The following is an 18342-nucleotide window of genomic DNA, read 5'->3' as shown; positions in this document are numbered from 1 at the left end:
ACCTGGCTGCACGTACTAATAATGCACTTATCCTGCTCCTTTGCAAGCATTATTTAGTATTTAATTAGGAGCAATACTAACCCCTACTCAGAAAGGAGAACAATGGAAGTCACACAGGAGAAACAGTGCCAAAGTCAACAGCAAACATTGCCAGGCAGGAAAACTCAGGACTCCTGTGCTCTGTCAGAGGTGCTGTTCTCGGGTACCCATTCTGGCATCCTCCCGTCCTGCTTCTGGAGAGATTCTTCCTTGTCTGTTTTCATCCATGGCCACATATGAAATGGGTGTCATAGAAGATCACTTCCTTTGAAGCCACAGATATTTTTGAGCCATTTCCTATTGGTCTTAATTTGAGGTAAGGAATAACCTTAGAGGTTTAACAATGACAGACTCTTATTAGCCTCCGGCAATACAATTCCCTCAAAAGGTTACAGAATTTCCAGTGTTGGAATAATTTCTCAATTAATTCCATATACAAGTAACCACAGACAAAGATTTCACTTAAACATGGTATTTAGCTGGAAAATTCCTTTCCTTTATCTTCTTCTGATATGGTTTGGCTGTGTCTTCACCCAAATGTCATCTTATATTGTAGCTCCCATAATCCCCACGTGTTGTGGGAGGGACCCGGTGGGAGGTAATTGAATCATGGGGGCAGGTTTTCCCTTGTTGTTCTCAGGACAGTGAATAAGTCTCATGAGATCTGATGGTTTTATAAAGGGGAGTTCCCCTGCACATGCTCTCTTTCCTGCCATTTAAGATGTGACTTTGCTTCTCCTTTGCCTTCTGCCGTGATTGTGAGGCCTTCCCAGTCATGTAGAAGTGTGTGAGTCCATTAAGTCTCCTTTTCTTTATAAATTACCCAGTCCTGGATATGTCTTTATTAGAAGCATGAGAACAAACTAATACACCTGCTGATCTCTGGGCTTTTCCCAGTCCTCTATTCCATAGCTTAATGGCCAATGCCTTGAGGTCATTCAAAATAATGATGGCGAGATAGCAAGTGTAATACCAATGTGCATTTGTCTGAAGAAATCCTCAGAGCCTGGATGGAAATGTCTTAATCTATGAAGGCTGCAGACTTCCTGTCACTGTCCCTGCCTGCTCAGTTTAGTAGGAATAAATTTCTTTTTAAAACTCAGCAGTATTGACAAATATAGGATTGTCAGTGAATTTAGAATGCAAGCCACAGATAAGGCATTGATCTCTCATTTCCACTTGCAGACTGGCTAACTTGGATCTAAGTACAGACCACTCCTTCAGAAAAAAAAAATCTATAGCCATATGCCAGGGTTCTGAATTTTTTCCACCCTTTATCCTAATAGCAAAGCTGCCACGGCACATGGTCTGTATCCCAAAGAACAGCGGGTGACAATCTGACCAAATGTTCGGCCACCACGTAAGAAGAGTCACCAGATTTGCAGCCTGAAATACCTGAGACCTCACTATCCAAAGCCCTGCCTCTTCCACTCAGCCAATTCCACATTTTAGAATCTTACTTGCTGTATCCCCTTTCAGGTAGAAAGTCTATTTCAGGTATAATGCATTCAGCTGCAGCTACTAAGTAAATCTGCCGGAATACAGTCCCCTGTAACCCAGCTCACAGAAATGGTGTTTGAATGCAGGTTTGCCACTGATAATGCTGTCGTTTCTTACACTCCAATCATGACACCCTCCATGAAGAATAGCTTAGGTACGTGATCTAATGTATTCCTCACAATATTGATATGGGATACGAATATGATAATATATGGGTATATGATACGATAACATAAGATATGGGTATATTATCATCCCCATTTTACAGATAAGTAAACTGAGGCTCAGAGCCTAGGTACTTTGCTCAGGTTCTCACATTTGCTAAGTTGTGGAGCTGAGATTTGAACCTAGATCTAGTGACACAGAAGTTGGTCCTTTGTATTATTTAATCACTTGAATCATTTAATCTATTATTGAGGTAAAAGTGCACCACAGAGGACCAAAAGGAGAACTACAGTACAAGTCCAGGTGCCTGTAGCCATGGCACTGCTGTGGCGTAGTGGTTCCAATGTGGCAACCAGAGGTGTCCTTCTGGTTGTCTTGGTATGGAGCCACAGCTCCAGCACTGAGTCAGTCACATGCAGAGGCCACCAAGGAACATGTGATATTTCAGATCCGAGTTGATGGTTTAACATGTAAACATTATCAGAAAACAATGAGTCAGGCTCTCCCAAGCCATATGCTTCATCTCAGAGCCAAGGCTGTGTCATCACTGCCAAATGCTCCTTCAGGCCACTAAATCACCACAGTAAGATCAGAGCTTCAGGACCTAAGTAGTGCCTGGGGATCTGAAAGAGACGACTGACTGAGGTGGTTGATGGGATTCTTACAGGTAAGTCCAATGGGATTTTTCACTTGTATCACCCTGGGGTGCCCTTGATGGAGGCTGAGAGACCAGGTCCTCTAAAATTGTGACAGCTGCTCTCTTTGGAAATGAGGCACTCTCTCGGTTTAAATATTTTGTTCCTGTTTTCCCCCTACAATTCCCTTCAGTTAAAAGATGATGTATGACATTCATTGGATAAATGAAGTTGATGCATTGTGAGCATTTGGTGACCTCTGACACCCTGAGGGGTCCAAGCTGGGCTGGAAGTCTGCAGGGAGGCATACCTTTATTCAGGGCTGAGTCGTGTTGGTCGCAAGGGCCCTGGAACCGAGTGTGTTGAAGACACAGACACCTGAGCGGCCCTAGCCCTGCAGACACCTGGACTTGCTGGTGTATCTTTCAGAGGAGGAGCTAGGCAGGGTTGCTTCCTTCCAGATGAAGTAAAAGCATGAAAAAGAAGAAAGGGAAGTGTCTACTTCTGGACACTAGTGATAACATTGGTTTGAGGGTATTGCTACTCGGAAATACCAAGGCATCCAGGCACCTGCTCTCACCTGCTGTGCCCCGTGTCTTCTGTGTTTTGCAGACAGAGCAGCAGCTTTATCTGAATCTAGCCATGTCAAGTGATTAGATCATATATTTAGTTTTTGTCTCATCAATTGATGATACACTTGAAGAAGGCAAAGGGGGGTGTGTGTGTGCGCGCATGTGTGTGCATGTGTGTGCGCGTGCACGTACATGGTGTGTTTATTTCCTACAGTCTCTAGGACAGCAACAGCGGCTTTGCCATTTCATTTGTTGAAGTGCCCTGAAATATGATATATGGAAAAGTGGAAGAGATCCATAATAATATTTCACTTTTGAGGTGATTTATGCGTTACAACACTAGATTGCAGAGTGGGCTAGAATTAGAAATGGATAGATTTTTGGGTAAAATACATATCTTGAACAGAGTTTTTATGCTGTATATATACACAAAGAGATATCTACAGAAAAAGACAGATAATAGATGCAAATAGATAAAATTATGTATTAGTAACATTTACCACAAGTATGTTTATCTATTTCACACACAAAAATGAACGCAATCACAGAAAATAGGAGAGACGTTAAGAAAATACAATATCATCTAAAAGCTGTCCCCTTTGTTGAAGGAAGTGGAAAAGTACGGCTCCTTTTTCTTCACAGTGTGCCCTTGAGGAATGACAATGAATTTCTCCTTGTCTTCCTCTATTTGATACAATGCACTGCCTTCATTCTCTGTGATATGGATTTTATATTCATAGGATTCATAGAATCTTCAATTTCAACGCTGTTACCTTTTCACCTTGTAGAGCTAATACGAATTAATACTATATCCCAGGTATAACTGGACCTCTCTCTATACCTTCTTCCCTAAAGAGGCATGTGTCCTTTATGAATATTTAAAGGATTGAAATATATTTTTTAATACTTAAGAAGATCTTGTCTCAGAGTATTCATTTATGAATCTTTTGGAAAATGAATGATTAGTTATTGACTTATTACTTAAATATGGATTTGTATGTACTGGGTTTATTTGTAAATCTTTCAGATATGTAAGATAGTCCTGCAAGTTGAAATCCCAGTAGTGATTTTACAAGATCAGGATGACCACAAAAAGCCACCAAGAGTGAAAGGTGACTCCAAGCAATAATGTATCTAGACATGTACATATTTCCAAAGTCTTATTTCACCTATTCCTTAATACCAGTGCAACAAGGAGAGGTGGTTAATGCCCCTTTCATAGTCAGTTAACTCTGCAGGACCATGCTATAGGTTAAATAATTAGAAAATGCCTTTAACTAGAGTCCAGTGACAAAGTTCCCACTGGCGTGAGGTTACCACTGGCTTTGAGCTCTTTGAGCTCAGAGGGTATGCCTGCCAATGTTCTTATTTCTTTTCTTTTTCTTTCTTTCTTTTTTTTTTTTTTTTTTTTTGAGATGGGTTTTTCTCTGTTGCTCAGTCTGGTCTTGAACTCCTGAGCTCAAGCAATCCTCTTGCCTCACTCAGCCTCACAGGTAGCTGGGACTATAATGCGTGTCACCATCCCTGGCTCATGTTCATACTTCAATCCCAGTGTGGTGATTTAAATATAATGGGTGCTCATTAAATGTATTTTTCATTTATATTTAATAAATATAAACAAGATTCATCATTTAAATAAGAGGGAAACTAGCATCAAAGCAATACGCCTGGCTATTCAAGAGAGAAAAATCTCTTATTTCACTCTCTGAATTCTAAGCTGGAGGAAAGGGAACCGGTACCATCGAAAGAGGACAAGAGAGAAAATTCTCAGATTTATTTGGAAAGGGATTCTATTCATCTTGTCTCAGATTCTTTAAGTGAAACTAGTTAAGTGAAAAGAGAAGGAAAGCAGTGACTACAAGAGAATCAATCAGCAGATATTGAAAAACTTTCACGTAACTAATGGCATCTGCTTAGAAAATATGAATTGGACCCAAAGTGGTATTCTTTTTGGTCACTTATATTGGAATTTAAATGCGTAACTAAAAATGAAACCTTAGAGAAAATTTCATTTCTTAAGCTGAAATCTTTCCACAAGTTGGAGAAAAGAGAGATGTACATCCAGGAAATCAAACTTAAAAGACAGGCTGAGGTTATACATTGAGATTCCCCAGTCAGAGGCCACACTTTTCTTTCCTAATTACTGTTCTTTTCCTTGGGTCCTACATTCATCACGACATTAATTCTAGGCTTCACTTACAGTCAGCTCTTCTCTGTGGCCCATCTCAGCATAATGAACTTTTGCCATTATCTTGATCTTGTTAAATTCTCTCTAACCTTAACCTAATGAGATACAGTGAATGTGCAACCATAAATTAGATATTCAGACAATCTCAGTCTGTTCTCAGTGCAGCAATCCTTTTAACTTACATCCATCACTCTTTTGCTCAAGCACACTCAGTGGCTCCCTATTTTAGTAAAGTAAAAGGAAAAGCCCTTTCAATGGCCTTCACAAGCCAGTGTCTCTGTATTACTCCCTGTCCCTCCCCCTAGCACACATGGCTCACTCTCCACACCAATGTCCTTGGGAAGTCTTCCACCAAGTCTTTGTTCAAATGACATCTTCTCAATCACCACTCTGTTTAGAAATAGAATCACCTCCTGACCCATACCCTTCTCTGCTCCAGTTCTTCTCTCCAGTCCATTTATCACCTTTCAATATACTATACAATTTTCTTTTTTATTATTGTGTTTATTGCTTATTTTCTATTCCTCACACACTAGAATGTGAGCTTTGCAGGCATAGGGATTTCTGCCACGTTTTTCACTGATGTATTCCAAGTGCTTAGAACAATGCCTGACATATAGTTAATAGTTACTCAATAGATATTTGTTGAGTGAATGAATGAGGAAAGGAAAGAATATGCCCAATATTCATTATCATTTATTAAGTGGTAACAAAAATAACGTGAAACGTAAGTTTAATTATATTTGCTTCTCTATACTTTGGACCACATGTCTGTATATTAGAATTAAGCGTTCTAATGAGGCACTGAGATAGAGAGGGAAGAAATAGGCTTGGGAATCAACTACAGTGATGTTCATATTGTAGTTCTGCCCCTTGCTAGCTATGGAAGAGTTAAGTCAATTTCTGTGAGCTTCAGTTATCTCCTTTGTGAAATGGCGGTGTTATAAGTATTCAATGGAAAACAAGCACAGCTTTTGGTGCAACAGGCACGTGATAACTGTGAGTTTGTCCTTTTGTCTCTCAGCCCTTGTCAGGCTCCAATTTGCAAAGCTCCAGAGTGGATCCCCAAGTTCTCTATCAGGAAATTGTGCAGGAGACTGGGGGAAAGGTGAGGAGGCAGCTATCAAATATTTTCTAGTTCTTTGTTGGAGGCCCTGGCCAGGGGGCATACTTGAGAATGAGGATAAACGAAAAGAGCGCCTCTTACCCGTGATAATGGTGGCTGGAATCAGAGACCAGGCATGGACAAGAAGCCAGCAGAGAGTGCTGGAGAGTGAGAACCATGGACACCTGAGTAAACCTATCATCAAAGCAAAAACAGCCTGAACCTGGAGTCTAAAGCCAAGTACTAAATCAAAGGATTAGAAAGATAAAGAGATCAAGCACAAGAAGGTTGGAAATGGCTAGAGGGAACATGGACTTGGTGAAGGCCATTGCCAGTGGCCAAGTGGCTATGTCCTGTGGCTGGACTGAAAGAACAGGATGCCATAAGGTGCTTCTAGAAGTCCCCTAAAAGTCCTGCACAGAGGCCGGGCGTGGTGACTCACGCCTGTAATCCCAGCACTTTGGAAGACCAAGGCAGACGGATCACCTAAGGCCAGGAATTCGAGACCAGCCTGGCCAACATGGTGAAATCCTGTCTCTACTAACAATATGAAAATTAGCTGAGCACAGTGGCACACACCTATAATCCCAGCTACTCGGGAGGCTGAGGCAGGAGAATCGCTTGAACCTGGGAGGCGGAGGTTGCAATGAGCTGAGATTGCACCACTGCATTCCAGCCTGGGAGACAGAGTGAGACTCCATCTCAAAAAAAAAAAAAAAAAAAAGTCCTGCGCAGAATGAACAGAAGCCACTGTTGTCATGCCAGGGCCTTCTCTGGACGCCTGGGGACTTTTGCCTTGACTTACACTCTTCTGATAATTCTAAAGGAGGCTTCAGCTTGGGGAAATTGTGGAGGGCGGGGGAAGAGGCAGGACTGGGGAATATCACTTCTCCTCTTCCTCGAATCAGAGGGAGTATTACTTCATACTCTGAAGCCAGAATAAAAATTGAAGTGAAAAAATGTGTTAGCGTAAGTTTAAGCCGGTGCTTCACTATTTACATGAACACAGTGAACAATCAACAGCAAGTCAGTAAATGAGTGTTTACAAATGCTCTCAAGACGCGCAGCCATGCCGCCCACCTTTCATGCAAACAGCAGCACCAGCTTTGACCTCTCAACTTCCCCATAAGGACTGGTTTTGATTGAGAAATTCTCTCAAATTTTTAACAAACCAGTGGGATACGTGGACTGCTACTAGATTTCTTTACCTTAGATATGAATAGAACCTCTTTCATATTTTAATAAGTAGCTGACCTGTTAAGTTCTCTTAAAGGCATTTACGAAATTTGCTCTCACAGGTGGTAAAACTGGGCACTGAGATGCTGAAAAGGTAGGGCTCATGATATGGTTTGGCTGTGTCGCCACCCAAATCTCATCATGAATTGTAGTTCCAACAATTTCCATGTGTTGTGGAAGGGACCTGATGAAAGGTAATTGAATCCTGGGGTGGGGCTTTCCCGCGTTGTTCTCCTGTTAGTGAATAAGTCTCACGAGATCTGATGGTTTTATAAAGGGGAGTTTCCCCAAGCAAGTTCTCTTCTCTTGGTTGCCACCATGTGAGACTGTCTTTCGCCCTCTGCCATGATTCTGAGGCCTCCCCAGCCACATGGAACTGTGAGTCCCTTAAACCTCTTTCTTTTTCAAATTGCCCAGTCCCGGGTATGTCTTTATCAGCAGCACGAAAACAGACTAATACAGTTCATAAGGCACCAACGTGCTCTTCTGGAGCCACTGGGGCCCACAGCCTGGCTCTCATTTTGATTCCATAGGATCATTTGGTGACGTCTGATTTCTACTAAACAAGTTCATAATACAGACAAAACCAGACTTCCAGATTTGGAAAGAATCTTAAGAATGCTCTGAAACACGAGTTCCCCAGGATGTTAATCATTTTCCCTTGGGGGAAAATGTCCATGATCAGATAAGTTTAGGAAATGCTAGGATAAATAATATTAAGCATACTTTTCTTACTGCAGAATTTCCCAGTCATACCTAGTATTCTATATGAATCACAAAGAGAATCACAAACTATAGGAAGTATCTCCAAAAATTACTTGGCCATAAAATCGTTTATACATTGAACACCTTTTTAAAAAATTAATAGTGTGTGTATGTGCAGTTTTAGATTTACAGAAAGTTTGGACAAAAAGAACAGAATTCTCATATATCTTTTTTTTTTTTTTTTTTGAGACAGGGTCTCACTCTGTCACCCCCAACTGGAGTGTAGTGGTGCGATCTCCGCTCACTGCGACCTCCACCTCCCAGGCTCAAATGATTCTCCTGCCTCAGCCTCCTGAGTAACTGGGATTACAGGTACATGCCACTACTGTCCGGCTAATTTTTGTATTTTTAGTAGAGGTGGGGCTTCAGTATGTTGGCCAGGCTGGTCTCAAACTCCTGACCTCAAATGATCCGCCCGCCTCAGCCTTCCAAAGTACTGGGATTACAGGGGTGAGCTACCACACCCCCAGCCTTAAGTTAAGAAGATAAGCCTATCTTCTTAACCTGCCACCACCCCTAGCTTCCCACTATTACTAACATTTTGCATTAATGTGGTACATTTGTTACAATTAATGAGCCAAGATTGATGCATTATTATTAATTAAAATTTCATAATTTACATTAGGGTTCACTCTTTGGGTTATACATTCTATGGGTTCCGTCAGTTACATAATAACATGTATTTACCATTACAATATCATATAGAAACAGAATAGTCACATTGCTGAAGGTGGATGTCCAGTTATTCTAATAGACTGGGCACTTTGCTAAGACTTTTATTCTGAGAGGGACAGTTGGGGGAATACTGACTGAATTTCATGTTGTAATTGTACAAGAGAAGAAATTGATTTTCTTCACAGAGAATTGATTTTCTCAAGGTCACACAACTAATGCTAGCTAAATTGAGAGCAAACACTGATCTACAAATCAGAATTTCAATTGTAATTTTTAATGGAAGCTGTCTTTTCAGTGAGCAACGTACTTGTATGTGTTACCTGGTACCTTCTAAGTGAGAAGGTGATTTTTCCATACAGATTAAATAATCAGAGGGTTATTTGGTGAAACAAAGCAAAGAGATTAAGAGAGTCTTGGAAGATATTTCATGTGGGTTGTGAGGTAACCTGAATATTTTTCCTACTTTACTATGTACTCCACTTTTCTAATAACATAAATGATCATATCTCTTAGGGATGGTGTTTTTTTTCAGTCACTAGATGGACACACATGCACACACATTCACTGTTTAATTTTCTTTGTCCTTGATTAAACATACCACAATACTTGTATATCGCTGTGCTGATAAATTCAACATTCAGTTCTAAGCTCTTGTTCTTTGACAGGTACTGTAAGAGGGGTAGAAATTTCAGGAACACTGCCCTTTTCTTGATAAATGTTTCAGAGATTCTCCCATGCCTTTTATAAGCTTTTGGAAGCTTTTACAATTTTATCTTTTATGTTTGGTTATAGAGAGTTAGTATGTTTACTTTATGTTAATTTTTCTGACACTGTACCTAAATTCCAGAAGTTACTGCTGTTTGGGGCCGGGTAATCAATAGGGACTGTCAAAAGAAATGATTTACCCTTCCCTTGGTTGTAATCACTTTCCCCAAATACATTGTCTCTATCAAGTCTATGCATGTAATATCCCAAATGCCTTATTGTAGGTGATTCTATTTTCATAGGAAGCAGGTAATATAAAACATTCTAACTTTGGGAGGCCGAGGCGGGCGGATCACGAGGTTAGGAGATCAAGACCATCCTGGCTAACACGATGAAACCCCGTCTCTACTAAAAATACAAAAAAAAAAATTACCCGGGCGTGGTGGCGGGCGCCCGTAGTCCCAGCTACTTGGGAGGCTGAGGCAGGAGAATGGCATGAACCCAGGAGGTGGAGCTTGCAGTGAGCCAAGATTGTGGCACTGCACTCCAGCCTGGGTGACAGAGTGAGACTCTGTCTCAAAAAAAAAAAAAAAAAAAAAAAAAAAAGAACCATTTTAACACTGTTTCTCTTTCTTTCTATTCCATTCAAGATTTTCAAATAGGTGAAGCTACAATTAGGACTGGCTACTTCAGTGAGTATATTACCCTTTGAAGGGCAGGATTCACCCAGGTCATCTTAAGATAGAGTAAATCGGCCTTAGAAAGTGAGACCTTGTTGTTACTCAGAGGGTAGCGTTGAGTTACTGCCCCTACTGGACATCACCTCGCGGGGCTCATTACTTTTCCCAGAACCCAATTATCTTACCACATCACAAAGTATTTTACTTAGTCATTAGATGTTTTGAATTACAGAGGTAAAATTTTCTATTATTTACAGGCAAAATATGGGAAGGGTAGACAATCTAGAAAGAGAGAACAGAATGTTTCTAAATTTATACTATTGACGATAATAAAACTTCAGAGAAAAAGAGCAAAAATCACCAAATTAAAAACAACAACATGAATATCTGCTCCAACCAATGAAGAAACGAAGAAACAAAAATATGTTAAGCGTCAAGACAAAACCCTGCCTATCGTTGATGCTCAATTAAAATTTGTGGAATTCAATTGGCTTTGTTAATTCGTGGTTGATTTATCTAATGAGACACTGGAGGGCTGCTATTATGTCTCTGTAAAGAGAGGTAGTTACACTTTAGACAGCAGAAGTGTGGAAAATCAGGCTGATGTGGTTGTTTTGTTGTTGTTGTTGTTGTTTGGTTTTGAGACAGGGTCTTTCTCTGTCACCTAGACTGGAGTGCAATGGTGCAGTCACATCTCACTGCAGCCTCTAACATCTGAGCTGATCCTTCTGCCTCAGCCTCTAACACTGCAGCCTCTAACACTGCAGCCTCTAACACCTGAGGCTGATCCTTCCGCCTCAGCCTCCCGAGTAGCTGGGAGCATAGCTGCGTGCCATGATATCTGGCTAATTTTTATTTTTTAATATGGAGATGGGGTTTCACTATATTGCCAGGCTGGTCTCAAACTCCTGGGCTCAAGTGATTCCTCTGCCTTAATTTACCAAAGTGCTGAGATTACAGGTGTGAGCCACCATGCCCAAGGCTTTTGTTTTATCAATTTTGTTTTAATATTAAATTCTAAAAAACTTTTTTCGTTATGAAAATATTCAGGCAGGCATAAATGTAGAAGAATTAGTAGAATGGGCCCACGTTGTAAATCAGCCAGCTTCAACAATTGTAAATACATCAATTTTGTTTCATCTATTCTGCCTCACCCACTACCCCTTACTGTTTTATATATACATATATAACTTTATTGAGCTAGAATTTACATACCATAAAATTCAGCCACTGCACTCCATAATTTAACGATTTTTAGTAAGTTTATAGTTATGCAGCTATCATGAAAATCTGACCTGAGAACCTTTCTATCATCTACCTAAAAGTTCCCTGTGTTCATTTGGAGTCAATCCCCCTTTTGACGCCATACCCAGGTAACCACTGCTCCGCCTTCCGTCTCTATATATTTGCCTTTTGGGGACATTTTATATGAATGCAATCATACAATATTTCCTGTTTTCCATATACCTTCGTTAATTTAGCATGTATCTGAGACTTATCATTTTCATAGCCTGCATTAGTAGTTCTATCATTGCCAGATAATCTCTCATTGTAAAATTAGGCTAGATTTATCTAGTTACCCATTACTGTACATTTGTTTCCACTTTTTGGCTATTATGAATAATGCTGCTAGAAACATTAATGCCTTTTTGTGGAAAAGTACTTTCGTTTCCCTTCTAGACACCTAGAAGTGGAGTGACTGTGTCCTGTGGATGGCAGCAGCAGGCAGTCCTGAGCGGCCGCTGTCGTCGCGCCGGCTGCAGCGGGAAGGCACAAGCGGTGGCGGCGGGAGAGGCTGTAGGAGCAGCAGTGGCGGCGGTGGGACCCCTGTGCCACGCGTCCCCTGTGCGCCGTGTCCCCAAGGCAGCTGACTGCACCGCCCCCACCCTCGTGCGGCAGGGTGGATCCCTCCTGGCGGGACCCCCTCCACTCCCCACCCCAGGCCCGGAGCCTTCTCCACTCTGGACCCTGGCCACTTGCCACCGGTGTGGCCCGCCGGCGCTGCGGGGGGGTGTACGGAGGCGGCAGACAGTCTCCGGAGCCCGCCGCCCTGGGGGCTGCAGTGATGGGGCCGGGCTGAGTCACCTGCCAGCGGGGTAGTAAGGCAGTCGGGCACGGAGGGGCGGGCCTCGAGGGGACGTCACGGGGAGCTGGGCCTGGGACGGTGCCGCACTTGCACATGGAGTGCGGGGGCCAGGCCGGGGACATGGAGTGTGGGGGCCAGGCTGGTGACCTGGAGCTGGGGCCGGGCTTCGGGGCCGAGGCAGGAAGTGGGAGCTGCACCCTCTTCGCGAACCCAGCCAGCGGCCAGGCCACCGCGCCCACCCGGCCGATGGCACCAAGTTCCTGCGCCTCGGGAGGAGGCTCTGCGCGGGACTGCCCGGGTCCGCCCAGCATCGGAGTGATCGCCGAGCCTGACGCTCTGGAAGGCTGGGCCTGGGGCCCGCAATCTACTCCGGAGGCTTTCCCACTGGCCAGGGCTTCGAGCAGGGTGAGAGGAAGCCCCGGGCCACTCCCAAGTGCTGGCACCACAGGAAGAACTTGTGGCGACATCACCCCTGCCCCAGGTGCCACCCGGGTGCAGTGAGGACCTGGAGCCCCTGCCCCAGGCTGTGAGGAGACTTGACCGGAGCTGCCTGAATGCTCCACGGAGCAGGTGGGAGCCCACCCTCCCAGGTGCAGGACCCTGGAGTCTCTGCACTCTGCACCCTCGGGGGCCCAGGGGCCTCCCCTTGCCCTTGCAGGCTCGTGGGTGTCTGCTCCTGCTGCCTAGCCTCTCCCCACTCCCGGTGCCTGCTTGGATCTCGGAGCAGGGTTGGGGCCGAGCCCCAGCACTGACACAGCCCGGCTAGGTGTGTGCACACTCGGGGCAGTGCTGACATACCAGTCCCCTGCCACCTCGGCCCGCTTCGGACCTTGGGCACCAACAAGAACTTTAAAAAATACGCTTTAAATTCTGGGATTCATGTGCAGAACGTGCAGGTTTGTTGCATAGGTATACACGTGCCATGGTGGTTTGCTGCACCCATCAACCCGTCATCTACATTAGGTATTTTTCCTAATGCTATCCCTCCCCTAGCCCCCCACCCCCCAACAGGCCCCGGTATGTGATGTTCCCCTCCCTGTGTCCATGTGTTCTCAATGTTCAACTCCCACTTATGAGTGAGAACACGCAGTGTTTGGTTTTCTGTTCCTGTGTTAGTTTGCTGAGAATGATGGTTTCCAGCTTCATCCATGTCCCTGCAAAGGACATGAACTCATCCTTTTCTATGACTGCATAGTATTCCATGGGATATATGTGCCACATTTTCTTTACCCAGTTTATCATTGATGGGCATTTGGGTTGGTTCCAAGTCTTTGCTATTGTGAATAGTTCTGCAATAAACATACATGTACATGTGTCTTTATAGGAGAATGATTTATAATCCTTTGGGTATATACCCAGTAATGGGATTGCTAGATCAAATGATATTTCTGGTTCTAGATCCTTGAGGTATCGCCACACTGTCTTCCACAATGGTTGAACTAATTTACACTCCTACCAACAGTGTAAAAGCGTTCCTATTTCTCCACATCCTCTCCAGCATCTGTTGTTTCTTGACTTTCAAATGATCACCATTCTAATTGGTGTGAGATGGTATCTCATAGTGGATTTGATTTGCATTTCTCTAATGACCAGTGATGATGAGCTTTGTTTTCATATGTTTCTTGGCCACATAAATATCTTCTTTTGAGAAGTGTCTGTTCATATCCTTCATCCACTTTTTGATGGAGTTTTCTTCCTGTAAATTTGTTTAAGTTTCTTGTAGATTCTGTATATTAGCCGTTTGTCAAATGGATAGACTGCAAAAATGTTCTCCCATTCTCTAGGTTGCCTGTTCACTCTGATGATAGTTTCTTTTGCTGTGCAGAAGCTCTTTAGTTTAATTAGATCCAATTTGTCAATTTTGGTTTTTGTTGCCATTGCTTTTGGTGAATTAGTCATGAAGTCTTTGCTAGGACCTATGCCCTGAATTGTATTGTCTAGGTTTTCTTCTAGGGTTTTTATGGTTTTAGGTCTTATGTTTAAGTCCTTAATCCATCTTGAGTTAATTTTTGTATAAGGTGTAAGGAAGGGGTCAGGTTTCAGTTGTCTGCATATGGCTAGCCAGTTTTTCCAGCACCATGTATTAAATAGGGAATCCTTTCCCCATTGCTTGTTTTTGTCAGGTTTGTCAAAGATCAGATGATTGTAGATGTGCGGCATTATTTCTGAGGCCTCTTTTCTGTTCCATTGGTCTATATATCTGTTTGGTACCAGTACCATGCTGTTTTGGTTACTGTGGCCTTGTAGTATAGTTTGAAGTCAAGTAGTGTGATGCCTCCAGCTTTATTCTTTTTGCTTAGGATTGTCTCGGCTATACAGGCTCTTTTTTGGTTCCATGTGAAATTTAAAGTAGTTTTTTCTAATTCTGTGAAGAAGTCAATGGTAGCTTGATGGGGCTAGCATTGAATCTATAAATTACTTTGAACAGTGTGGCCATTTTCAGGATATTGATTCTTCCTTTCTATGAGCATGGAATGTTTTTCCATTTGTTTGTGTCCTGTCTTATTTCACTGAGCAGTGGTTTGTAGTTCTCCTTGAAGAGGTCCTTCACATCCCTTGTAAGTTGTATTCCTAGGTATTTTGTTCTCTTTGTAGCAATTGTGAATGGGAGTTGACTCATGATTTGGCTCTCTGTTTGTCTATCATTGGTGTAAAGGAATGCTTGTGATTTTTGCACATTGATTTTGTATACTGAGACTTTTCTGAAGTTGCTTGTCAGCTTAAGGGGATTTTGGGCTGAGACGATGGGGTTTTCTAAATATACAATCATGTCATCTGCAAACAGAGACAATTTGACTTCCTCTCTTTCTATTTGGATACCCTTTATTTCTTTCTCCTGCCTGATTGCCCTGGCCAGAACTTCCTATTTAACTTCCTTTGTTAAATAGGAGTGGTGAGAGAGTGCATCCTTGTCTTGTGCTGGTTTTCAAATGGAATGCTTCCAGGTTTTGCCCATTCAGTATGATATTCGTTGTGGGTTTGTCATACATAGCTCTTATTATTGTGAGATACATCCCATCAATACCTAGTTTATTGAGAGTTTTTAGCATGAAGGGATGTTGAATTTTATCGAAGGCCTTTTCTGCATCTATTGAGATAATCACGTGGTTTTTGTCATTGGTTCTGTTTATGTGATGGATTACGTTTATTGATTTGTGTATGTTGAACCAGCCTTGCATCCTAGGGATGAAGCTGACTTGATCGTGATGGATAAGCTTTTTGATGTGCTCCTGGCTTCTGTTTGCCAGTATTTTACTGAGGATTTTCACATTGATGTTCATCAGGGATATTGGCTGGATATTTTCTTTTTTTGTTGTGTCTCTGCCAGGTTTTAGTATCAGGATAATGCTGGTCTCATAAAATGAGTTAGGGAAGAATCTCTCTTTTTCTATTGTTTGAAAAAGATATAACTGAACATTTCAGAAGGAATGGTACCAGCTCTTCTTTGTACCTCTGGTAGAATTCAGCTGTAAATCCATTTGGTCCTGGGCTTGTTGGTAGGCTATTATTACTGCCTCAATTTCAGAACTTGTTATTAGTCTATTCAGGGATTTGACTTCTTCCTGGTTTATTCTTGGGAGGGTGTATGTGTCCAGGAATTTATCGATTTCTTCTAGATTTTCTAGTTTATTTGCGTAGAGGTGTTTATAGTATTCTCTGAGGGTAGTTTGTATTTCTGTGGGATCAGTGGTGATATCCGCTTTATTTTTTATTGTGTCTATTTGATTCTTCCTTCTTTTCTTCTTTATTAATCTGGCTAGCAGTCCAACTATTTTGTGAATCTTTTCCAAAAACCAGCTCCTGGTTTTATTGATTTTTTTGAAGTGTTTTTCATGTCTCTATCTCCTTCAGTTCTGCTCTGATCTTAGTTATTTCCTGTCTTCTGCTAGTTTTTGAATTAGTTTGCTCTTGCTTCTCTAGTTCTTTTCATTGTGATGTTACGGCGTTAATTTTTTATCTTTCTCACTTTCTCCCATGGACATTTAGTTCTATAAATTTCCCTCTAAACACTACTTTAGCTGTGTCCTAGAGATTCTGGTATGTTGTGTCTTTGTTCTCTTTGGTTTCAAAGAACTTATTTATTCCTGCCTTAATTTCGTTATTTACCCAGTAGTCATTCAGGAGCAGGTTGTTCAGTTTCCATGTAGTTGTGAGGTTTTGAGTGAGTTAATACTGAGTTCTAATTTGATTGCACTGTGATCTGAGAGACTTATTTTTATGGTTTCCCTTCTTTTGCATTTGCTGAGGAGTGTTTTACTTCCAATTATGTGGTCAATTTTAGAGGAAGTCTGATGTGGTGCTGAGAAGAATGTATATTCTGTTGATTTGAGGTGGAGAGTTCTGTAGATATCTATTAGGTCTGCTTGGTCCAAAGCTGAGTTCAGGTCCTGAATATCCTTTCTAATTTTTTGTCTTGTTGGTCTAATATTGACAGTGGGGTGTTAAAGTCTCCCACTATTATTGTGTGGGAGTCTGGGTCTCTTTGTAGGTCTCTAAGAACTTGCTTTATGAATCTGGGTGCTCCTGTGTTGGGTGCATATATATTTAGGATAGGTAGCTCTTCTTGTTGCATTGATCCCTTTACCATTATGTAATGGCTTTCTTTGCCTTCTTTGACCTTTGTTGGTTTAAAGTCTGTTTTATCAGAGACTAGGATTGCAACCCCTGCTTTTTTTTTTTTTTTTTTTTTCATTTGCTTGGTAAATCTTCCTCCATCCATTTATTTTGAGTCTGTGTGTGTCTTTGCACATGAGATGGGTCTCCTGAATATAACACACTGATGGGTCTTGACTCTTTATTCCATTTGCCAGTCTATGTCTTTTAGTTGGGGCATTTAGTCTGTTTACATTTAAGGTTAATATTGTTATGTGTGAATTTGATCCTGTCATTATGATGCTAGCTGGTTATTTTGCCCATTAGTTGTTGCAGTTTCTTCATAGTGTCAATGGTGTTTACAATTTGTTATGTTTATACAGTGGCTGGTACCAGTTTTTCCTTTCCATGTTTAGTGCTTCCTTCAGGTGCTCTTGTAAGGCAGGCCTAGTGGTGACAAAATCTCTCAGCATTTGCTTGTCTGTAAAGGATTTTATTTCTCCTTTGCTTATGAAGCTTAGTTTGGCAGGATATTAAATTCTGGGTTGAAAATTATTTTCTTTAAGAATGTTGAATATTGGCCCCCACTCTCTTCTGGCTTGTAGGGTTTCTGCAGAGAGATTCACTGTTAGTCTGATGGGCTTCCCTTTGTGGGTAACCCGACCTTTCTCTCTGGCTGCCCTTAACATTTTTTCCTCCATTTCAACCTTGGTAAATCTGACGATTATGTGTCTTGGGGTTGCTCTTCTCAAGGAGTATCTTTGTGGTGTTCTCTGTATTTTCTGAATTGAATGTTGGCCTGTCTAGCTAGGTTGGGGAAGTTCTCCTGGATAATATCTTGATGAGTGTTTTCCAAATTGATTCCATTCTCCCCATCACTTTAAGGTACACCAACCAAATATAGGTTCTCCTTTTCACATAGTCCCATATTTCTTGGAGGTTTTGTTTGTTCTTTTTCGCTTTTTTCTCTAATCTTGTCTTCACACTTTATTTCATTCAGTGATCTTCAATCTCTGATATTCTTTCTTCCAATTGATCGATTTGGCTATTGATACTTGTGTATGCTTCACGAAGTTCTCGTGCTGTGTTTTTCAGCTCCATCAGGTCATTTATGTTCTTCTCTATTCTGGTTATTCTAGTTAGCAATTTCTCTAACCTTTTTTCAAGGTTCTTGGCTTCCTTGCATTGGGTTAGAACAAGCTCCTTTAGCTCAGAGGAGTTTGTGATTATCCACCGTCTGAAGCCTACTTCTGTCAGTTCATCAAACTCATTCTCCATCCAGTTTTGTTCCCTTGCTGGTGATGAGTTGTAATCCTTTGGAGTAGAAGAGGCATTCTGGTTTTTGGAATTTTCAGCCTTTTTGAGCTGGGTTTTCCTCATCTTTATGGATTTATCTAC

General features: G+C 41.8%; 1 long non-coding RNA gene across 1 annotated transcript; it reads left to right on the top strand.

The window, feature by feature from the left end:
- Positions 1 to 2284: 2284 nt before the first annotated feature.
- On the top strand, positions 2285 to 6417 carry LOC141410069 (uncharacterized). Its single transcript, XR_012433534.1, has 2 exons — positions 2285 to 2371; positions 6124 to 6417. It is a non-coding gene; the product is annotated as an uncharacterized lncRNA (long non-coding RNA).
- The last annotated feature ends 11925 nt before the right edge of the window (positions 6418 to 18342 follow it).

Source organism: Macaca fascicularis, chromosome 1 (assembly GCF_037993035.2).
Source record: "Macaca fascicularis isolate 582-1 chromosome 1, T2T-MFA8v1.1".
NCBI lineage: Eukaryota > Metazoa > Chordata > Mammalia > Primates > Cercopithecidae > Macaca > Macaca fascicularis.
The sequence above is the reverse complement of the archived record's forward strand: the minus strand, read 5'-3'. Positions and strand labels throughout refer to the sequence as shown.